Here is a 24,245-nt window from a genome sequence, read left to right on the forward strand (position 1 = left end):
GAATCTTCAACTTATCAATTTCTTCCGAATTCTTGGAAGCTATCAACATATCATCAACATATAGGAGAAGATATATAAAGGAACCATCTTTAAGCTTGCGCAAATACACACAATGATCGTATATGCTTCTCTTGTACCCTTGCTGCAACATAAACTTGTCAAATCGCTTGTACCATTGTCTAGAAGATTGTTTCAATCCGTACAACGATTTTTCAAGTTTGCACACCATATTTTCTTTTCCAGCAACTTTGAATCCTTCTGGCTGAGTCATGTAGATTTCCTCCTCCAAGTTTCCATGTAAAAACGCAGTTTTTACATCCATGGACCGTATAAATTACTTTTGCACTATAAATGTAATTGAAGTAATAAAACCATGTTATTTACCATTTATTTTAAGGTTACATATTTACACTTCTTATAGAGAGCTACATGTAGTAATTGTCCTTTGGTTATGTAAAGCTTTTTACAGCATTTCGGTAAAGCTTAATAAAAAATACTCATTTCGATATGCATTCAGAGAAACTACAAAAGATGGACATGCAGAACTTGAAGCCAAATTGAATAGCTTCTCAAAGTAAAAGTAAAATTTTATATAACTCAGATATAGATTATTCTAAGGCTTGAAACTTGAAAGTAAGATATCCTATTGTTGCATCGAAAATCGTTAAGAAAATTTCATATTGATCGATGCATGCGAAGCTTCCTAGCTCAGTACTATTCCAAGGTAATTACGATTGGACTCCTAACGAAGTGCTTGGATGAAGCCCATCTCAAGTATCCTTGAACAAATGTGGCATTGATGTTTGAAGTACTTGATCAGCTAAATGTTACTTGATATGTTTTCTTCTGATTCAGTTCAGAGAAATTCAAGAGAGGAGGTTCAACTCTCACGCCAACTCCCTCAGGTGGCACAATCTCCAGAGCATAGGATGAGACAACTGCACCAACATTAGTCACAGTCCTTGTATATGTTTGAGCTTCTAATCCAAGTCTAATTGAAAAAGAAGGATAATTTAGTTCTGCTTCAGGAAGGGTTGATGAGCAGTTCACTTTTCTCAATACAAACATACTAACTACTCTGCTTGAGTAGTTTAGTCCACACAAGTAAGGAATATAATCCTCGGGCTGAATGTCATAGAGTCAGCCTGGATCATTTGCTCGTAATGGATTAACATGTCCTGCACCAATGGCAAAGAATTCAGCAGGAAGACCCCTTTCATCCTCAATTGGTTTGCCATCAAGGTTCACGAGATCAGCTGTCGCCATGATTGCTGATTTAATAGCAGCAGGAGACCAGTCAGGGTGTGCACTCTTTATTAATGCTGCTACTCCAGATACGTGAGGACAAGACATTGAGGTGCCAGTTCCAAGGTTAAAAGTAGACTTTGTATTGGTATTGTTTTCAATGGAAATTGGCCATGCAGCAAGGATGTTAACACCAGGACCAATAATATCAGGTTTCAAGATTCCAGGACTTGCCAAGTTTGGGCCTCTGCCTGAAAAGCCAGCAACTGCTGGAGCATGATCATCTCCAAATATGGTTCCCTTAAACAACAATGTGGCCAGAGGATTTGATGTTGAATTCATGTAAGCTTTGATCTTTAGTCCATCTGCATAGCTGACATGTGCTGCTGGAAGAACATGTGGATCGGCTAAGATAGTGAATCCTTGTGGTTCACTATTCATGAGTATCATTCCAGCACCACCTGCATTCTTCACAAAACGTCCCTTGTCAATTCTAGCAATCTTACCACCAAGTACAAACAACACAATTTTTCCTTTGACATCAATGTTCTTCAGTGATTCCGCGCTGCAAAATGCAGCAGCGTGGTCACTAACATTTGTTCCAGGGAAAATCAATGGTAATAACGTCTCGGAGAAGTCTTTGGGCTGGAAGGCTGACTCACCATCAATATCTTTGCCATCTCCAAGGCGTATCGTCGCTCTTAGTTTTCTGTCAGTGGTGCTTGCATCAACAGTGAGAAGCCATGGAGCTCCATTAAACACAGAGCCTGGTAATGGACCTCCATTGCCAGCTGAGCAGCTGACTAGAATGCCTTTTTGCATAGCAACAAATCCACCTAGCGCAACAGCCTTTGACCAAAAATGTGTGGATTTTCGGCCTATGGAAAATGATATTACATCAACCCCATCTTCAATTGCAGCCAATACATCAATTTCAGTTCTGATAAGAGTAGCATTGCTTTATACATGGCAACGTGTGCAAGTGGTGCCATACCAAATGCTGTGCCATTAGCCAGGCCTAAAAAGTTGGCTCCATTCACGAAATTTCCAGCAGCGGTGCTTGAAGTATGTGTACCATGACCATTTTCATCTAGTGGCGTCCCATTGCCAAATTCCTGGAAAAATCTTGCACCGATGAGCTTGTTGTTACACGCCGTAAAGTTGAATTCACACTTGCCTTTCCACCTAGCAGGTGGAAGGGGCACTCCTTCGTCATGGAACGATGGATGGTCGGGCATTACTCCACTGTCTAAAACTCCAATTATCATACCTTTCCCATAATTTGATTTTTTCCAGAAGCCTAAATTCTGGTGTAGCCCCAAGAAATTTGTGGTATGAGTGGTTTGTGCATGCAATAATCTTCGTGGCCGGACTGATATGTGTATTGGGAAAAATTGTATTTAAATATAAAGGTGACGTGTCGATACACGTAGACTGGTCAAATGGTCAAAGAATTACAACTAGCCAAGAGGCACGAGTTGCAACAGATACGAGCAAATGACAGAGGAAAAGGCACAGATAGTTATTCAAATAACTCAGCGCCCGTACCTATCTAAATCATTTATGTCCGAGAATCAAAAGGAATGAATCTGACAATAGAAAAGAGTGCAGATACGACATTTAATAGGCATTAAATGTGGAATACGTTAGAGAATTTGTATTGAATATAATGATTATGTAACGTAGCATTCAATGTCTTTAATTACTCATAATAGCTTCATTATGATTTGGGCAAAACGTATATTTCCAAGATATCTATAAAAGAGATATATCTGATCAATTGCAAGGACACGAAACACTATTGGAATAAACTTTGGTTTACTTGTTTTTCTCTTGATTACTCTCTTGCTACCTAAATTACTTCCTTTTATACATTTTTTTGATTATCAGTAACCCGTGTTCTCCTAAATTCTAGCTTTGACTAAAATTTCATTTTTTGGTTAAACAAATTGGTTCCGTTACCGAAAAACTGATAATCTATTTTCTTTTCACTTAACTTTCCTTGTTGCATCAATTATGTCGAACAACAATGACAACACTCAAGGAAACCAAGAGAACCAACAAAATCAGGGAGATCCACAGAATATTAACACTCAAGTTCCTACTCCACGAGACTCTCCACGACAATCTCGTGAGGGTACTCCTGATGGGTCTCAAATAAACGAGCATGCTCAATTTGAAAATGCTGAAGCTGTTGATGAAGCTTTGCAGAAATTAATTGCTGCTCAGGTCAACAAAGCAGTTGAGGCACTTGTTAACCAGTTACCTGTTGCAACACCCACACCTACTCCAAATAATAACACTTTGGAAAACCTCGTTCCGGGCTTGTTAACTCAGGCAGCGGTGGAACTCCCATTGAATCACAGGAGAGAGAACCAGGTAATGTAATTAATTCTGATTTACAAAATTTAGTACTAACCTTGCAGAAACAGCTCAAGGAGCAAAGTGAGCGCATAAAGCAGATATCGGGGTGCCACCCGTAATCAAAGGGGTAGATATGGATAGATATTCGCAACAACCCTGGAAGCCAAGCGCTGCTCCAATCCTAATTCCAAAAAAGTTTAAAATGCCTGATATTCCAAAATATGATGGAACAACAGACCCACGAGAACACGTGACTGCATTCATAACGGGCGTAGAAGGCAACGATTTGACTAAGCAGGAGATTGAATCAGTATTAGTCAAAAATTTGGTGAAACACTCACCAAAGGAGCACTAACATGGTATTCTCTTTTACCCGAAAATTCTATAAATTGTTTTGCTGAGCTTGCAGATTCTTTCATCAAAGCACACTCGGGAACTTAAAAAGTAGAGAAAAGAATGGAGGATATTTTCAAAATCAAGCAAGGGGACTCAAAACTGCTTAGAGAATTCGTGGACATATTTCAACGTGAAAGAAGGACATTGCCACGTGTACCTGACAACTGGGCAGCTATAGCTTTCACAAGTAATTTGAATGAAAAAAGCTCGAAAGCTACGAGGAGACTCAAGGAAAGACTTCGAGAATTCCCAGCTACAACGTGGAATGATGTTTATAAGGGGGAGTTGATAAGTTAGGATTTTAACATGTTTTATGCCCCTACTTGCCTATGCTTTGATCATATATTGTTATAAAATAGTCCTAAAAGGCTCACAAGTTGTGCTTGATTGCAGGTTTGATCGACAACATGATGAAATGTCAAAGATCGGCTAAAAAAAAGAAGTGAAACCTGCACAAGTATCAAAGACCAAGAAATTTAAGAAAAGAAGGCCTAGTGTGGACCGCGCAAAGTGGAATGCGGCCGCACTAGTTGGTTCAGAGAGTCGGTGAATCAGGCTAGAAGAAGCGCGGCTGCGATACACATCTCGCGGTCCGCGGTGAATGCTCCACGACCACACTACTCTTTTGTGCGGTCCGCGGTCATGAGATTTAGAGAGATGAAAGTCTGCAAAGCCAGTGCCATGCGGTCCGCGGTCGTGATTGCGCGGACCGCGCCAGCTCCCTCCACGGCCGTGGTCCATTCTACACGGTCCACAGAGTCTAAGTTCAGAGAAGCAGAAGTGAGCCCAGTGCGGCCGCGGTCCATTTAATGTGGCCCGCACTTACCCCAAAGGGGTATTTTTGTCCAGTTTTTCCAGCCTAGTATAAATAGAACATTTCACCATTTTTTAGAGAGGAGAGAGATCAGACAAGGGCTGCGCTCGTGAGAACGAATTTTGTAGCCATTTTTGGCACTTTTGCTTTATATTTACAATAGATTCTTGTATTTTAATTTTAGCAATTAATTAATATGCTTAGTTCTTCATCTATTCTATATTTTATTCTTCAAGCATGAGTAGCTAAACCCATTAGCTAGGGTTGTGGCTCAACCCTAGTGTGAGTAATTGATGGGTGTTGCCATCTAATGTTAGATTGACTATGGGTGTTTGCTAATTGGGTTGATTTTATGTTTTAATCTAGAATTGGTGGTTGCAAACACTGATTCAAGCTTTGTGGGTTTAACACTTCTTGAGAAAGAGAGTTTATGACCCCAAAATTGACCCAATAAGGAATTGGGATGGACTCATGAGAAATGATAGTTCCAATTAACGGGTTAAACCTCGAGAGAGTAATTACCCTACTTGAACCTTAGTTGCTTGATCTAATTTGCCTGCCCATTTGGTCTCGAGAGAGTCAATTGGGCAAAGTCACTTTCTCTACCGAGAGGTGTGAGAGTGGGTAAAATTGTGCAACGGTTATAACATAAGCCCCAATTATGTCAATCGAACCTTAGTAATATCTACCCGTCAATTAGCCACCTAGGTAGTGTCATGACCCTAGTGCCCTTCTTCCCATTAGATACAACTTAGCAATAGTCTTGTAGCATAATTTAGTGTTAATCAATAGTTTTATAAAAATAGTTATAATTCGAAAACCCAAAAATGTTTGAAGTAACATTAGGAGTACAAACACATCTCTAGGCTAGACGGACAATCCAACTCCACTACTAGCTCCCTGAGAAATCGATCCCGACTTTCATATCAGGTAAAAGCTATTGCAACCCGCTCTTCCTACCTTAGTGTAGCATCGAGTTGGCAGCGATCACTTTTTGGCACCGTTGCCGGGGAGCTTATGGTGTTGACTATCTGTTTAGTTAGTTTTGTGTTTTGCTTCTCTTTCCTTCTTGTTTACTAATTCTGTTTGTGTCGATCAATCAGGTACAAATGGCTCTTAATGCAAATGACCCTCTCGGCAATGTGATAGCGGGGGAGGAGGTAGAGGATCTAGAACAAGATGAGGTTTTACCTTAAGGTCCACGGAGAGGCCGAAATGCCAATATAAATGCAAATGAGAACAACTATATTTCAGACCCTCCTCCGCAACCGCTGAGAGTGGCTCCCAGAGTTTTACCAAATCAAGGATACGCCAGTGATATTGTTCCTCCCCGAATCCGGGCGGGGAACTTTCAAATCACAAATGTTATGTTGACCTTGCTCGAGCAAAGAGGGTATTTCACGGGCGCCTCCGATCAAAATGGCTACAAGCACTTGAAGGGGTTCGTGGATACATGCTGGGGTAGCAAGTAGACAAACGTGTCCAAGGATGCGTTGAGATTGAGGCTTTTCCCGTTCTCTCTTCAGGGTAAAGCATTGGATTGGTTAGAAAGGCTCTCCAATCATTCTATTACAACATGGGATGAATTGGCGGACAAATTTATTGCCAAATTTTTTTCTCCAAGTCATATGGTGGCTCTTTGGGATGAAATTCTAGCCTTCAAGCAAGAGCCAACGAAACCTTTGCACGAGATATGAGAAAGATATAGAACAATGGTGAAAGAGTGCCCTAATAACGACATGACTGAGGCTATGATTCAACAAACCTTTTATCGGGGCATCAACACCACGAATCAATGCATTGTGAACCAATTGGCTGAAGGGAACTTTATGAAACTTTCTTACCAAGAGGCATGTGATGTACTCGATGAAATGGCCGACACCTCTTCGGCATGGCAAAGCCGAGCAAATGTGCCCCAAGGTAACCTCACGTTCATCTACTTGCACAAGGAATTGCACGATCATGGCCAAGCTATTTCCGAGCTTACAACAACTATGAATCAACTGGCGAAGGCACAGTTACAACAAATCCAAAATCCGCACCAAATCAATGCAATGGAAGGTGTCACTATGCCTAAGAGAAGGCAAAGAGGGAAAAAATCTCAAGGGAATTGTGAACAATATGACAATGATGGTAGTGGGTTTTTAAATGAGTGTTATGATGACCAAAGTGAAGAGGTTCAATATGTCAACAACTATCAAGGTAATAGAAGCAACTCTTCCAACCAACAATGGAGACCTCAAGGAAATTGGGGTAATTAACAACAAGGCGGAGGAAATTGGAATAACAACAACCAACAACAAGGTGGTAGCAATTGGAACAACAACAATTAAAACAACAATTGGGGTAATCAAGGTAGCAATCAAGGAAATTGGAACGGGAACAACAATAATTCGAGCAACAACAACAATCAAGGAGGGTGGAACAATAGCGGGAACCAAGGCAACCGGGGGCAAGGCTTTCAAAGGCCCCCAATGTATCAACAACCGAGCAATCCACTCCCTTTCCCTTCTCAAGGTTCTAGTTCTTTTGGAGGAGATATGGGAAGAATTGAAAGCATGTTCGAGAAAATGATGAAAAAGAACTAAGACTCCGATGCCCAATTGGCTTCTCATAATACATCTATCAGGAACTTGGAGGTGCAATTAGGCCAAATTTCTCAAGCGTTGAATACTCGTCCCAAGGGTGCTCTACCAAGTGATACAATAGTGAACCCGAAGGGTGGGAATAATAAACATGTGATGGTGGTTACAACAAGAAGTGGGAGAGACGGTGATGTGAATGCCTCAAAGCAAAAGCAAGTTGTGGATGAAAATGTTGAGTCATAGGATGATGATGTACCTTTGATTGTTGATGACGTGGTTAATCAAAATGTGAACAATGATGTGCGGATTGATATTGATGATTAAACCGAGGTAGAGACTCAAGATGCCGTGAACCCGTCTAGGGAACACGTGATTGACATGCCCGAGCCAGTTGTACCAAAGGCCAAGGCACCTTTGCCTAGGCTACCTCCACCTTATCCTCAACGGTTAGCAAAGCAAAAGAGTGACAATCAATTCAAAAAGTTCATTGATATGATGAAGAGCCTCACAATCAATGTGCCTTTGGTGGAGGCACTTGAGAAAATGCCGGGGTATGCTAAGTTCATGAAAGATTTGGTAACAAATAAGAGGTCGATGGAGTGTGAAACAATTAAAATGACTCATCAAGTGAGTGCCATAGTGCATTCAATGGCACCCAAGCTTGAGGACCCCGAAGCTTTTACTATCCCTTGTACTATCAGAAGTGCGGATTTTGCCAAGGTCCTTTGTGACTTGGGGGCTAGCATAAATTTGATGCCGTACTCGGTCTTCAAGACTTTAGGAATTGGACAACCTCGACCCACCTCAATGAGACTTCAAATGGCGGATCGATCGATGAAGCGACCTTTGGGCATAATCGATGATGTACTTGTCTAGGTGGATAAGTTTATACTTTCGGCCGACTTTGTCATATTGGATTGTGAGGTGGACTTTGAAGTGCCGATTATTCTTGGTAGGCCTTTCCTAGCTATGTGGAAGACATTGGTTGATGTTGAAGCTGGTGAGTTGACTTTTCGAGTGGGGGATGAGAAGGTGGTATTCCATGTTTGCAAATCAATGAGACAACCCAATAGCACAAAGGTGTGTTCATTTGTGGACATTGTCATAGCTGTGATAGTGGATGACACAAGTTCCATGATCCATGTTGAAGATCCCCTTGAGGTCGTGCTTCTTAATATGGATGTCTATGATGATGCTAGTAGAGTGGAATGCGTGAATGCATTGCATGGTATGGGTTCATATTTATATGAGCCTAGGAGGCTATCCTTGGATCTTGAAAATCGCAAAACTCTACCAACAAAGACATCGATTGAGGAACCACCAGTGTTGGAGTTGAAACCACTTCCTCCACACCTCAGGTATGAATTCTTGGGTTCAAATTCTACTTTACCTGTTATTCTTTCTTCTTGCCTTACTAACATGCAGGTTGAGACCACTTTGGTGGTTCTTCAAAAGCGAAAAAGGGCAATCGGATGGACTCTAGCTGATATTCGGGGAATAAGCCCCACATTTTACATGCATAAAATCATCTTGGAGGAGGATGCAAAGCCTTCATTGGAGCATCAAAGAAGACTAAATGAGGCGATGTAAGAGGTGGTAAAGAAAGAGGTTATCAAGTGGCTAGATGCTGGGGTGGTTTATCCTATTTCTGACAGTTCGTGGACTTCTCCGGTGCAATGTGTGCCGAAGAAGGGTGGTATGACTATGGTGACTAATGACAACAATGAGCTCATTCCTACTAGAACGGTCACAGGGTGGAGAGTTTGTATGGATTACCGAAAGCTGAACAAGGTGACTAGAAAAGATCATTTCCCATTGCCATTCCTTGACCAAATGCTTGATCGTCTTGCGGGCCGGGCTTTCTATTACTTTCTGGATGGTTACTCGGGGTACAATCAAATTCTAATTGCCTCGGAGGACCAAGAGAAGACCACCTTTACATGTTCTTATGGCACATTCGCTTTCTCTAGAATGCCATTTGGATTGTGTAATGCTCCGGTGACCTTCCAACCTTTCATGATGGCTATTTTCACAAACATGGTGAAGGATATGTTGGAGGTCTTCATGGATGATTTCAGCATGGTTGGGGATTCTTTTGAGGAGTGCTTGGTAAACTTGGATAGAGTGTTGGCCCGATATGAAGACACCAACCTTGTTCTCAATTGGGAAAAGTGCCATTTTATGGTAGAAAAAGGTATAGTGTTGGGTCACAAGATCTCGAAGCGAGGAATTGAAGTTGATAAGGCCAAGATTGAGGTTATTTCAAGGCTCCCTCCCCCTACTTCTGTCAAAAGGGTGAGGAGTTTCCTTGGGCACGCGGGTTTCTACCGGAGGTTCATAAAGGATTTTTCTAAAGTGGTACATCCGTTGTGCAAGTTGCTAGATAAAGATGCAAAGTTCTGTTCGATGAGAGTTGTATGCAAGCATTCGAGCTTCTTAAGCTCAAGTTGACTTCTACCCCCATCATTACCGCACCAAATTGGAGCTTGCCTTTTGAGCTCATGTGTGATGCTAGTGACGTTGCAGATGGGGCTATTTTGGGCCAAAGAATCAACAAGATATTTCATCCGGTGTACTACACAAGCAAGACCATGAATAAGGCTCAAAGAAACTATACAGTCATCGAGAAAGAATTGTTGACTATTGTGTTTGCTATGGAAAAGTTTTGACTTTACCTTATGGGGGCCAAAGTTATAGTGCACACCGATCATGCTGCCCTTAGGTATTTGATAACCAAGAAGGACTCCAAGGCAAGATTGATGAGATGGGTGCTACTTCTTCAAGAGTTTGATCTAGAAATTGTTGACCGGAAGGGTAGTGAGAATCAAGTGGCAGACCACTTGTCCCGTTTGGAAGAGGAGGGGAGGCCTTGTGACGGCCTTGAGATCAATGATTCATTTCCCGACGAACAACTCCTTGCGGTGTCAATGAAGGATATGCCATGGTTTGCCGATGTCGCCAATTACCTTGTGACCGGAATAATCCCGTGTGAGCTCTTTTCTAACCAAAAGGAAGAAGCTCAAGTGGGATAGTTTGGATTTCTATTGGGATGAGCCATACTTGTTCAAGATTTGCACGGATGGTGTGATTCGTAGATGTATCCCGGAGAAAGAACAATTGAGTATACTAGAGGCTTGCCATTCTTCACCCTATGGTGGCCATCATGGCGGGGCGAGAATGACTTCTAAAGTGCTTAGTTGCGGATATTATTGGCCCACCTTGTTCAAATATGCGGGCGATTTGGTGAAGAGATGTGATGAGTGCCAAAGAGCTGGCGGAATTTCTAAAAGAGATGAGATGCCCCTCAATACAATTCTCAAAGTGGATATTTTTTATGTTTGGGGCATCCATTTCATGGGTCCTTTTGTGAGCTCTTGTGAGAACACTTACATTCTCGTGGCGGCGGACTATGTCTAAAAATGGGTTGAAGCCATGGCTTTGCCCAACAATGAAGCCCGAAGTGTTGTGGCATTTTTGAAAAAGAGTATCTTCACAAGGTTTGGCACTCCTCGTGTTATCATTAGTGATGTGGGGTCTCATTTTTGCAACAAGACTTTCGACACATTGCTTTCTAAGTACGGTTTCAATCATAAGGTCTCGACCCCCTATCATCCTCAAGCTAGTGGCCAAGTGGAAGTCTCCAACAGAGAAATTAAGAGTATCTCGTCTAAAACTGTCAATACTAATAGGACCGATTGGTCGAAAAAGTTGGATGACGCTCTTTGGGCTTATCGGATAGCTTACAAAACTCCGATTGGTATGTCACCGTATCGGTTGGTATTTGGGAAAGATTGTCATCTTTCGGTGGAATTAGAGCACAAGGCCATGTGGGCTTTGAGGAAGTTGAACTTAGAATGGGATGTTGTGGCAAATCTGCGGGTTGAACAACTTAATGAGCTTGATGAGTTTAGATTCCATGCCTACTCCAGCTCGTCCTTGTACAAAGACAAAATGAAGTACCTTCGCGACAAATATGCTCGGGGCAAGGAGTTCAAGGTTGGAGATATGGTTCTCTTGTTTAATTCCCGGTTACGTCTATTTTCGGGTAAGTTCAAGTCAAAGTGGAGTGGGCCGTTTGAAGTTGTGTTCGTGACCCCATTTGGTGCTCTTGATCTAAGGAACAAGAATGGTGAAGTATTCAGAGTCAATGGACATTGGGTCAAGCATTATCTTGGAAAATTTGATAATAGCCACGTGGTGGCACTTCTCCATCTAAAGTGATGTGCTGGTAACATGAGTCGTGCCGCGACGTTAAATCAGGCGCTGCTTGGGAGGCAACCCATGTCTTTTTTCCTTTTTGTTGTTTTCTGTGTTTTCTTGGTAGTGTAGGTTTGATTTTTGAGCTAACTGATTGTGAGATGTTGCAGGGATTGAGTTGATGCAGTGCAAAATAGATTGAAAAAAGAGTTGAACAGTCTCTGAAGATTGCCAGTGCGACCGCGGTTGCTTTTGTGCGGTCCGCACTGGTGATGGCCAAAAGTGGTGCTCTCTAAAAGTGGAGCTCCGCAGTCGCGGTCTGTTTCTCGCGATTCGCGGAGGTTGCCTATTCAATCTTCATTTGAACAAACTCAGCGCGGGCCACGGTCGGTTTTGTGCGGCCGCGCTGGTAGGTAAGGTTGGGTCCCATGGTTTTTCTATAAATATCACTATTACCCTTTTCGAACTTTTTACACTCAGGGACATAATAGTACTGTTCATAACCTCTTTTGATCGTGATTCTTGCTTGAGATTAACTAATTACATTTCATCTTCTCATTTGGTAATGTTTTGCTCAGTCCTTGTGCATTCACTTGATTAATTTTGTTTTATTTTTCAGCTCATAACTTCTTTTTCTTCTCGTTAGTTTCATCTTCTTTATTTAGTTGTTAGCTTAGGGTAGTTTTAAAAGCTGAGTTTGTATGTTGGATATGCATAATGGTTGGGCAAATGAGTAGGGACAAAGTAGGTGAAAAAATTTGAATAATTGTGCAAAAACATGAAACCCTAACTTAGTGCCTGTGCAAAATACTCTCCGCGGCCCGCGGTCGCCATTGTGTGGCCCGCGGTGACCTGATGCGGTCTGTATTACCATTTTGCACGGACCGTGGTGCCCAAGTAATTGAAATTGAACCTATGCCCAGTGCAGACACATTTCACTTTATGCAGTCCGCGCTAGCCCACCGCGGTCGCGGTGCTACTTTGTGCGAGCCGCGATGGTTGGATTCAGAGAGATGGTGTGACAGTCCTTACATCAGTGCGGACCGAGGTCACTTTTATGCGGTCCGCGGTGCCCCAATGCGTCCGCACTATTTTTTGTGCGGGCCGCGGTGGGGAGAATTAGAGAGATGTTGTCCAGGGTCTTGTCCCAATGCAGACCGCGATCGCTTTTGCGTGGTCCGCGGTGCCCCCAATGCGGCCACACTACTGTTTGTGCGGGCCGCGGTGCCATGTTCTGCAACTATTTCTTCAACATTTAATCTGCAGTCTGCATTTCAATTTCAAGACTTGTTTCACCGCCTGTGCTGATACTAACCATGTTAGATGTGTATGCTTGTAGATAATGGTCAAACAACAAGGTAAATGTGCCAAACAACCCGACCGAGTTAATTCCTCCCGGGGAGGGAAGCAACGGATGGTAAAACTCACTCCCCAGGCTAGACAAAACATAAAGGACATGAGGAAAGCATTCAAAGTGGCTGATAGAGCCCTTGACACCTCGGGAAGTGAGTACGAGCCCTCCCGGGAGATCTCTTCAGACTCAGTCCCTCTATATATCCCATATCCAGAGAATGCCATACATAGAGACACTCCCCCATCTTCCCCCGATGCTCGAGCCTCAATCAACATTTCTTCTGGGTCGTCTGAGGGCTCAGCGGCAGGTAGTGGGGATGAATACTCTACTTCTCCCATAACATCAATATCTAGAGAGGGAGCTAGAGGTAATGAGGGAGATGGGGAGTAACCGTGGGGTGGTGTGCCGCAGGTTGGGGGTGTTGACCGGACTAGGAATCCCGCTGTTTGGGAGGATAGATTCGTCAACCAGGTGGCGTTCCACAAGTTTAGGGAATGGTGGCCGTCATGAAAATTGATTCTTGAGAGGAGCTTCATTGAAAAAGACCTCCTACCCCTACACCCCAATGTACATAGACAATTTCAGGCTCGAGTGGGTTGGGAGTTCTTCAAAGATAATTGTGTGAAGGCGAATGAGCATATGATCAAGGAGTTCTATAACAATGTGGCCCACATCTTGAAGGGCACTACAATGACCAAAGTGAGAAGCAAAAATGTGGTATTTACCGGGAAGGCAATAAATGAATACCTGGGGTTCAATGATGAAGATGAGTCCCTTTACAATGAAAAGTTGGCAATGGGCGAGGAGGTTCGTCCGTGGTTAGCTTCATACATGGAAATCCTGGGTACGGTTCCAGAGTGGTTACAAGCAGGGACCAAAATATTTCGGAGAACCTTCAACTTTGAGGTTAGAGGGTGGTTGACTTTTGTGTGTAGTCGACTCGACCCCACTACCCATGATCAGACTATTCCACTTGCCCGGGCTATTCTTGTTGCTTCTATTATGGTGGGATATCCTATAAACGTGGGCAATGTGATGTCCCGCATCATTTCTGCAGTGGGGGTTGAGCATGATCGGAATTACCCTTTTCCCAGCAAAGAGATGCGGTCAAATCCAAATAGACGCAATCCAGATCATTGGTGCGAATTCTACAATGATCACGGGCACAAAACTTCAGAATGTAGATTTTTGCAGAGTGAAGTGGATCATCTATTGAAGCAAGGGTACCTCACCAAGTTATTTAGTAAAAAAGGAAAACAAGCCTATATGAAAAATAGGCAAGATCCGCCAAAGCCTCCTTCACCCAAGAGAACGGTGAATGTGATAAGTGGGGGAGACGATGTTCACGGCATAACCTACACAGCCTCCAACAAGGTTTCTAAGGTAACAATTACACACGGGAAGCGGGTGCGGCAGGTTTTAGAAAATGAAAGTATTTCGTTCGATGACGCAGATACCGAAGGAGTGATAACTCCACATAATGACGCTCTGGTAATATCTTTACTTGTACATGATACTAATGTAAAACGAGTTTTGATTGATCCAGGGAGTTCCGTAAATATTATACTACTAAGGGTATTACGTGAAATGCAAGCTGAAGACAAAGTGATACCCAAGGCGCACACCTTGTCAGGCTTCGACAATTCAAGTGTGGTAACAAAAGGAGAGGTAATTCTAACAACTTTTTCTACAGGTGTTGTTAAAGAAACTAAATTTCAGGCAGTTGATATGGAAATGGCCTACAATGTGATCATGGGGAGACCATGGATACATGATATGGATGTTGTCCCATCAACTCTACATCAAGTTATTAAATTCCCATCACCATGGGGAATTTGCCAAATTCGTGGGGATCAGCAGACGACTAGAAGTGTCAACGCTGTAACAGGTACGAGCACCGTAAATAAAGAAAAATAGCAATTACAGGAAACAGTTGAAGGTGTAAAAGATCAAACTTCAGCTGAACAAGAAAAGACAGATTTGGACTCGAGGCCTGATACAATTCAAGAACCTGAAGAAAATGAAAACATCAAAACAACAATTGAAGAGCTCGAGGCAGTGATATTATTTGAGCAATGGCCTGAACGGAAGGTTTATGTCGGAGCCAATTTAAGCTCAGACATGCGAGGTATGATAATTGAATTTTTAAAAGCTAACGTAGACTGCTTTGCTTGGTCCCACGCTGATATGACAGGGATACCACCGGATGTGATGAATCAAACATGTGGCGATTGGACGTACATGTTCCGACCCCACTATCCTATCAACGTTTCAAGAGAAGAGAGATTGCCGATGGATTCCGGAAGCATTGCATTTAAAGGATTGGAAGACAATATCAATCTTTTCAAGTTTTTAAAATTTGCCAAAGGAGTAATAACGCTCGATTCACTTGTGAAGGAGTTACCGTACAAGTTGAGAACTTCAAGTAGTCTTAAATTTCCTAGAGATTCAGGAATTGAACCCGTAAATTCATTATTAACGAGGCTTAGAATTGTAAGCTTAGACAAATTTGAGATGGAAGCAGGTAAGACACCATTAACATAGTTTCCATTCAGAAAAATTTCTTCAACATTGGGTAACCCGTTGCCTATGGTGGAAGGAAGATTACCTGAAATGTGGTTACGGTCGAGGTCAATACTTACAAGAGATGAGATATTGAAGATGCCAGTAGGGATTGACCCATTAAAATTATTGTAGGATAATGAAAGCTCCTCCAACTCTTTAAGGTTACCGACTTCATGTGGAATTATTCCTGCAAAATTCAGTAACATAAGGATGAGTAGATAGAAATATCCATAAAACTGAAATTCTAACATGATGTGAATTAGATATTTTTCCATACCTGTTAGGTTATTATATGCAAAATCAAGCCAGACAAGCACACTCAAGTTTCCAACCTCTCTTGGTAAAGGTCCTTCAAGCATGTTATCACCCATAAATAAATATTCAAGTGATGAAATGTTGAACATGCTTAAAGGGATTGGGCCTGTTAATTTATTGTTTGCCATGATTAAACTCTTCAAGTTATGAAGATGACCAATCTCTTCAGGAATTGTCCCTGTCAAATTGTTAAAACAAAAATATCACATAAAAATTCATATACTCTATACAATAATACTCATAGAAAACCAAACCAACCATATATAATTCAAAAAAAAACATATATAATTCATTCGCAGTTGGCATTAGTTGAGGTAAAAATCATTTTGGAAGTAAATTTATACAACTGTTATAAATAGAATTATATTTATGGTGAATGTCTATATTTATAGAGATTGCAGGGTTCATTACTTGGTGGATAAGTCACTCTCTCCCTATAAATAGAGGGTTCTATTTCATTGTAATTCATCCCAAAATCAATAAGAATTCTCTCTCCAATACTATAATTCTTCTTTTATTATTTCATAACACGTTATCAGCACGAGACTCTACCGTCTCAACTCTCCAATACTATTCTTCTTCTTTTATTATTTCAAAACACGTTATTAGCACGAGACTCTACCGTCTCAAGAAGATTAAGCAAATATGGATATCTCACAAAACAAACTTGGATCAAAGTTCAATTGTAAAAATATTTGTTTAATTGATTCATGTACGACACATACAATATTGAAAGAGAAGAAATATGTAACACCCCCAATATTTTAAATGGGGACATATGGGACATTTAGTAAATAATTTAAGTTTGAAGAAAAAAACAACTAACTAAAAAAAAGGAATTTAAAATAAAGGGCCAAGCCCATTAGTGCAATTGAATAACGAAAGGTTTAGAAAGCTTTCAAAAGCTTTCTGAAGCAAAGACGCAGAAAGCAACGGCAACAAAAAAAAAGAACAGATAAAGAAGAAGGAAGAAGAAGAAGAAGAAGAAGAAGAAAGCTTTGGGCAAAGGCCTTAAGAAGAATTGAGAGTTGAAATTGAAAGTATTAAAGCTCTCCTTCGACTCAAGAGGTTAACCTTCTTCCCCTCATCTGTTGAATTATTTCACCGCATCGATGCAATTTCATGTAGTACAAAAGAATTCAATATCAATTTTCTCTTATATAAAAAGAAATATACAATTACTATGGAGATAATGAGGCTATAAAGGTTTAGTTTAAGCATTGATAGGTCTAATTTTAGAGGAATAAATTATACTAAATAGTTTGAAATTGATAGAATTATGGACTAGTTTTATGATTAAATATAAATCCACAAACTAAGACTCAAACATGAACCCCGATGATTGGGTATTCTAAATTAGTGATGGATTTTTAGCCTAAATGAGGCAATTAACATGAGATCGATATTATGTAATTATAGATTGATTGGAGGAATTTGTACGAGTTGCTTGAGGTGAAGCAGTTGGTATTTCGGCATGAGTACTATGAGTAGTAACATTACCTCAATTTGTATTTCTACAACTAGCATGATCTACATATTATTTTAATATGAGCATGTTACCGACTGATTTGAATCTGCATGTGGGACAAGTCCTTTACTCGATATGATAATACTATATTTATTTTAGACGATTACAGTTATTCTAAATATTCTCATTGTTACTGAATACGTTTTACTGTTACTTGAGATAAGATTTACCGTTATTGAAACGAAATTACATGATTTGATAAAAATCGAAATGCCCTATATTGTTTTAAAATATTTTCTACGAGTATATACGGATTACAGAGACAAGTATAAATGGGAGTAAACATTAAAGGATCCCGTAGCTAACGGCGGGTTCGTTAGACCTGGTGCACCTTGTAATTACAGATTACCGTTATAGACCCCGCTAGTGGGAAGGTAGAACTAGCATACCGTTACCGACTTCCCTCGAGTAGGGACTACCGTTATATTTGACTTCTTGCGAAGAAGTCCACTGTTATACCGATTACATGATCCGTTCATTGAAACCTCCCAAATGTGAATATTGATATTATACAGTGGTTACCGAGCTTATTACTGAACTGTTAATTGTATTATACTACAAGAAAAACATGATGAGACTGAAAATTATTTATTGTTTCTGAAAGATTTTGATGTTATCTGTTTGAGATATTAGCATGTTTTCTGACTTGTCCCCAATAAAAACGGTTGTGGTTAAGTGTTATTATTCACTGAGCTAGCGACTCATTCCCCGCTAATTTTTTTTCCAGAGACAGTAGTTGACGCAGGCGAGGATTTCGTTAATTAGAGCGCACAAGTTGATAGTTCTTGGTGAGCCTCACACTTGTTCGCGTGGGCGGAGATTTTATTTATTGTTATGGTCTATTCTTTGAATTCTTAGAGTCGCTCCATAGTCATTCTTTTAGTGTCATGAGTATTATTTATTTATTATAGTCTTATGCTGAGTATCGTTCTTTATTATCAAAGTTGGAGATAAATTAGTATTTCTAGTGGTTAGTTGGTGATTTAGTTATGGTGGAGACTTGTATTAGTTAATTGGCAAGTTGTCAATTGTTTGGTATGATATTAGGATGTTTGGTTGTTGATTTGAGACAGGAAAATTTTTGGGATGGTCCAAAAACAGGGGAAACTCTGCCCGATTTTCTGTAAAATTACCGATGAGGCTTACTTGGGAGCACTTACTCCTAAGCGCTGGTCACAATCCTAAATTGGGTCGTGACAAAATATTTCTCTCATTTAAATATGTGTAAGGCAGATGTTACTACAATTTCTGGTAGTAGTAAATTAATTGAAGGTTCTAGAAGAGCTACCCATTTTATTTTCCAATTTGTACTACATAAATAAAAGAATGCAACAATTAAGTAGAAGTTTATTGATATAAAAACCCATATCATAATAAATTTGAAGTTTATTGATAATTGCACGCGTCATGGTGTAAACCTGAAGTTTATCAATTTTGATAATTTATCCAGTTGGCATAATTGATTTAGCCATGATGTGCAAAAATAAAAGAGAATTCACATGGGTAAATATGAACTTTACGAATTCTCTTATATTGCATGTTCTCATTAATTAAATTGACCAACTAAAATTGGGATTGAATCCCATGAATACTGAAAATATCAAAGGTGAATATGAGCCCATTCACCTGCCATATATACCACGCAAGATGCATCTATGAGATGATTACATGTGCGGTTATTATTTACCTGCAACCTGGTGTTTGCGAGGTAACTGCTCACTAATTTAATTTAGAGCATATTCCAGATTTTTTTATTCAAGATAGTTCATCTTGATAAGTTGGTTTACATCACAGTTGGTTTAGCAAAATGATTTATTGAGTGCCTCCACTTAAATAGCTAAACAATTGCTTATGAGAACAAAGTTATCTATATCAATTTGATATACGTTATATACCAAATTATATTACATTCTCCCCTCACAAGTGGTTCGGGGTCAGGAATCAAATAATTTCATCTTATTATTATTGATGTGCGGTGTATATTTTGATTAACACCATAACGCACAAAGATGAGTTTTCAAAGTTGAGAAAACAAGTTAGTTTTTCTAACATGAGGGGGAGACAAGATAAACAGTTGAGAAAATGTTACGTGAAATGAATTATTATGTGTACATCTAGATCCTCGAATAAAATAATATGAGCTTGAAGTTCATAAAAGGATAATTCATCTGCAATATATTGCAAAGCATGCCAGACGCATTTGCTGACTCAAAGAAAGTAACTATATTCTCATTGGAAATGCTTATATTAAGTCCTAGAAGGATAAAGTCTATGGTACGCTTAAACCATATAGACAAATCGGTTTCAAATAAACTTCTTGATAAATAAGATGAGCAAATGATCAAAATAATTATAATAAAGGAGGCAAATGATCTAGAAGATTACATGATATAATACTTCATAAAATCTCATGAGAGATTCAGGTACCTGAATATATGAATGAAGAGATCTCTATTTTATGTCTTTATGAAAAAATATTGGAACCGATATAAAATATTTGTCGACGACATCTATCATAGCGCTAAGTATAGATGAGTATCTTAAGTCTATCGAATATAGACACAAAAGTATTGGCCAAATGGAAGAGACACAATTCAAATAGAATTGATTCCATATGAAAGACATATAGTTTTGGACATATAGTTTAAATACTTGAAAGTATAAAGTCAATGATATGTGCAATCAGTTTTCGATATCTTATATGTCTAGCATGACATGAAAACTTGATATGCATCTAAAGTCTCTTTAGATGTCTTATACTTAACTTATATGACAATCCATGAAGGATTTAAGTTGCTTAAAGCATATACAATTCTTGGTGCTGAAGTACCATATCCTAAGTGTAATTTGTGCACAAAAGTATCTTGTTATAACTATAAGCATGATAATATGATAGCAAGAGTCTTTACCCCTATGTGAAGATATTGAAATGACGATTCCAACAAGATCAGATGAAAGACAATACGTCTTTCAGGGATGATGATTTCAAGGGGAAACAAATTCGTTGAAGTTAATATGGCTGATTTGTTTATCAAATCTCTACCAACGATATTTTGAAGATGGTGCACAAGATTGAGATGCGAAGGCTCAAGGATGTGAATTGATGCTCTCCTCAGGGGGAGTGAATGCGCGTTGTACTCTTTTTTTCTTACAATATTTTGTCCCACTGGGTTTTCCTGGCAAGGTTTTTAACGAGGCAACCAAAAGGCGTATTATTAGATATGTGTACTCTTTTTCCTTTTCTAGAATTTTTTTCCCATTGGGTTTTATTTTAGTTAAGGTTTTAACGAAACACATTATCTGTTGAATAGACATTCAAGGAGGAGTATTATAAATAGAATTATATTTATGATGAATGTCTATATTTATAGAGATTCTAGGGTTCATTACTTAGTGGATAAGTCACCCTCTCCCTATAAATAAAAGTTCTATTTCATTATAATTCATCCCAAAATCAATAAGAATTCTCAACCCCCTACTTTTCTCTCCAATACTATTCTTCTTCTTTTATTATTTCATAACAACAACAATATAATTTAGACTTAATACATATTTTACCCCCCAGCATGTAGCCAAATTTCTTCTGCACACTCTTCTTCACCAGAAGCTTTTTACACAAAAAACGTTTCACCAAATATATGTAATACACACCAATTTTACCAACAAATTGTGCGTGTGAATAGGTGGAAAAAATCGTATCTGGAGCCTTATTTAAGTGCCACATGTCCAAATTTTATTCTATTTGTTTTAATTTTTGGAAAATATATTATCTTCTTCGTTATAACCAGGTTCCTTCTTCACAAGCTCTAACGATGGAGTCTGGAAATTTCCTCAACAAATGGTTCAAAGCAGTAGATAGATTTCGGTTCCCAATTCTAAGAAACAAGTATTATTCGTTCTCAATCAACAAATATTCGACAATAATCTGGGTTTACAAACTCAGATTTCAAGTTCGAAGGGCCATCAATGGAGGTCTCGAAGCTGGAACACTCCAAGCCTCTTTCAAACAAATAACCCCAACTCATATTTCAATCAAAGTCCAAACTGCGAAACTCTCTTTAAAAATCCCCATTCCCCATTCCCCATTCCCCAACTCAAAAGCACATAGAAAATGCAAAGAAAAAAATCAAAAGGAGAAAATCCTATCAAATCATATGGAGCAATTTAGTAAAGTCGAAGAGGATGTGATGTTTTTTTCCAGACAATTGATTTTCTACCCATCTCTGTTCTGAGGTTTGGGACGAAGCACCTATATTCGGAAATGGAATTTGGGGACTAGGGGTGAAACGATTGAAACAAAAACTTCTTCTTTTAAAAAAATAAAAATAACAGTTGAAGACACGTGTCATAACCTTATTAGTGTATGATATTCACCTGCTCAGTGATCAAACACAAAAAGTTGTGTATATTAGACATACTTGTAAAACGGATAGTATTATACTGAACATTGTTATTGATAATGGCCTTTAAAGCTAGTACTTTAGACCACTAAATTTAAGTTTTTAATTTCAATCGTTGGTTAAATTGAGATCTTGATTTAATTAATATATCCGCTTTCATAGATTAACTTCGAAAATTTTCCAATGTCTTAAACTAATTCAATATACCAAATTAAGAGAAAGTCTGATACGTACAAGCATATTAGATTTCAAATAAATTCATTCTCTATTTACTTTGATGAAAAGAACAGAGCGAAGTAATATATAGTAGTTATTTGGGGGTTATAATTAATGGTTGAAAGTGTTTCAAGTGGAGAACAATACACATAAAATACACAAAACTACACATAAAATATCATGGTACAACCATGAGCCCCTTGGTCATACTCATGGTGCCTTGACCTCCCATGCGTCCTATCACCGTGTCATTTGGTGCGTAAATTGACAAGTACACCCATGTCTATGTAGCCCGCACTCGCACATGCACGCATGTAATGCCCATAACGCGAGTACTCATCAAAGGCGAATTTTGTATTTAAACTCTATGAGTTCAATATTTGATGTTCTCATAATTAAACTTATTTTATTTATAAAGTTATGAGTTTATATCTACTACTAGTTTTTATAGTTTTGGTAAAATTTTACATATAAATTTATGTTTCCCAATTAAAGTACCAGATTCAATTGAATCTGGTACTCCTATGGTGCATTCGCCCCTGGCACTCATGTGCATTTTCCATATAATTTTCTTGTGTATATTGTGATCTTGACATTAGATTTTAGTAAGATGCTGACAATCTAGAACCCGTTTGGATGTGCTTGTTTTAAGTTACTTTTAAGTCATAAGTTAAGAATTCTAACTTTTTGCTTTTGGTTTGTTTTTGTTATTTTATTTTTACTTTATTCAAACACTACAAAATAGTTTAAAGTAATTTTGGCTTAAAAGTACTTAAAATAAGTCAATCCAAACGTGCTCCTAGTCTAGCTAGCGCATTATGCGGGCTTCTGGTTGGTGAAAAGTAATCACACCAAGGTCGGTTATTTTGGCTTACGTTGCCCTTCCTCGACACTTCACTTCAGGCAAGTGCAACATAAAGCAAATTAAATTTTACAGGTATAACAAACTTCCCGGGGAAATTGATTTTCAGCAGAAGGAAAAATATGTAAAAAACTTAGACATCAAGTTTAAAGAACGGGGCTCAATTTTAAGGAATAAAGTTTTCATTTCGACTATAGTTTCCTCAAGTTATAATACTACGAGTTCATAGAGTAAAGGAATTTTTACAACTATCAAGTTACGTAAAAAACAAATGAAATAGCAATCTATAAAAAATAGAAATCTGTATATTTAAGTACATGCTCCTATGAAGTATAGTTGATGACAACTAGCTAGGATACAAAGCCAGAGCAGAAGCAACTAAACAATTAGTGAAAACAAGCATATTTTTTGCTCTTGTTGTTCAGAAATATTTATTTGCTTAAATAAAAGATTGGCCAAAGCCTTCCGCTCTCTAAAATAAGCATTTTTATTATTAAAAAAAAAATACACTTTTAGCTTCCAAGAAGCTTGACAAAAATAGGCTATAAATTTTATTGCAGTGTTAGAAGTATAAGTTAAAATCCAATCCATAATACTACGAGTAAAGTTAAGCTCCGAGAAAAATGATAAACACATACCTTGTAACTTGTTAAATCCAAGATGTAAATCTTGCAGCAGCTCCAAGTTACCGAGTTCTTTTGGAATTTTTCCAACAAAGTTATTTTCAAACAACCATAGGAGTTGAAGTTCGGAGCATTCTGATATGGTTCTTGGTACCTCTCCGCTTAACATGTTGAAGCCAAGTACAAGCTTTTGCAATCTGGGAAGGCGACGACATAAATCAGAAGGGAAATCACCAGTTAAACCAGCTTTTCTGAGATCCAAAAATTTTAGTGTTGATATGTTGAATATGGAGAGCACATTCGAGCCATTTAATTTATTGTATCCCAAGTTCAAAAATTTCAAACTCGGAAGAGTGGCTATTCCTATTGGAATTTCTCCGGTGAAGTTGTTGTAACTAAGATTAATGGCTCTCAATTTTTGCAAACGAGTGAAATCTGGTGGAAGTTCACCCTGAAAATTGTTGTAGCTTAGATCAAGTGAAACAAGAAAAGAAAGGTTGCCAAGTTGTGGTGGGATGGTACCATTAAATCCCATGTCTGAAATATTCAGTTTAATCACTCTGTGATGACGAGCGCCACAAGTGATTCCAATCCAGTTACAAACAGAGGTAGAGGAAGACCAGTTTGTTGAAAGAATATGGTAAGGGTCTGAAGTGATGTGGGCTTTCAAGGCTAGAAGAGAAGATTGATCAGTGCTTATATTCATGGCTAAGCATGTTTCTATTATGTGAAGAGATATTAATAAAAATGCTAGAAGCTGAAAAGATGACGCTTTCTCCAT

At 39.1% G+C, this 24,245-nt stretch overlaps 1 pseudogene; it reads right to left on the reverse strand.

Annotated features, from left to right (window-relative positions):
* Nucleotides 1-625: 625 nt before the first annotated feature.
* LOC107784389 (subtilisin-like protease) lies at nt 626-24,245 on the reverse strand (annotated as a pseudogene).

This window comes from Nicotiana tabacum, chromosome 3 (genome assembly GCF_000715075.1).
Source record: "Nicotiana tabacum cultivar K326 chromosome 3, ASM71507v2, whole genome shotgun sequence".
In the NCBI taxonomy this organism is placed as follows: Eukaryota; Viridiplantae; Streptophyta; class Magnoliopsida; order Solanales; family Solanaceae; genus Nicotiana; species Nicotiana tabacum.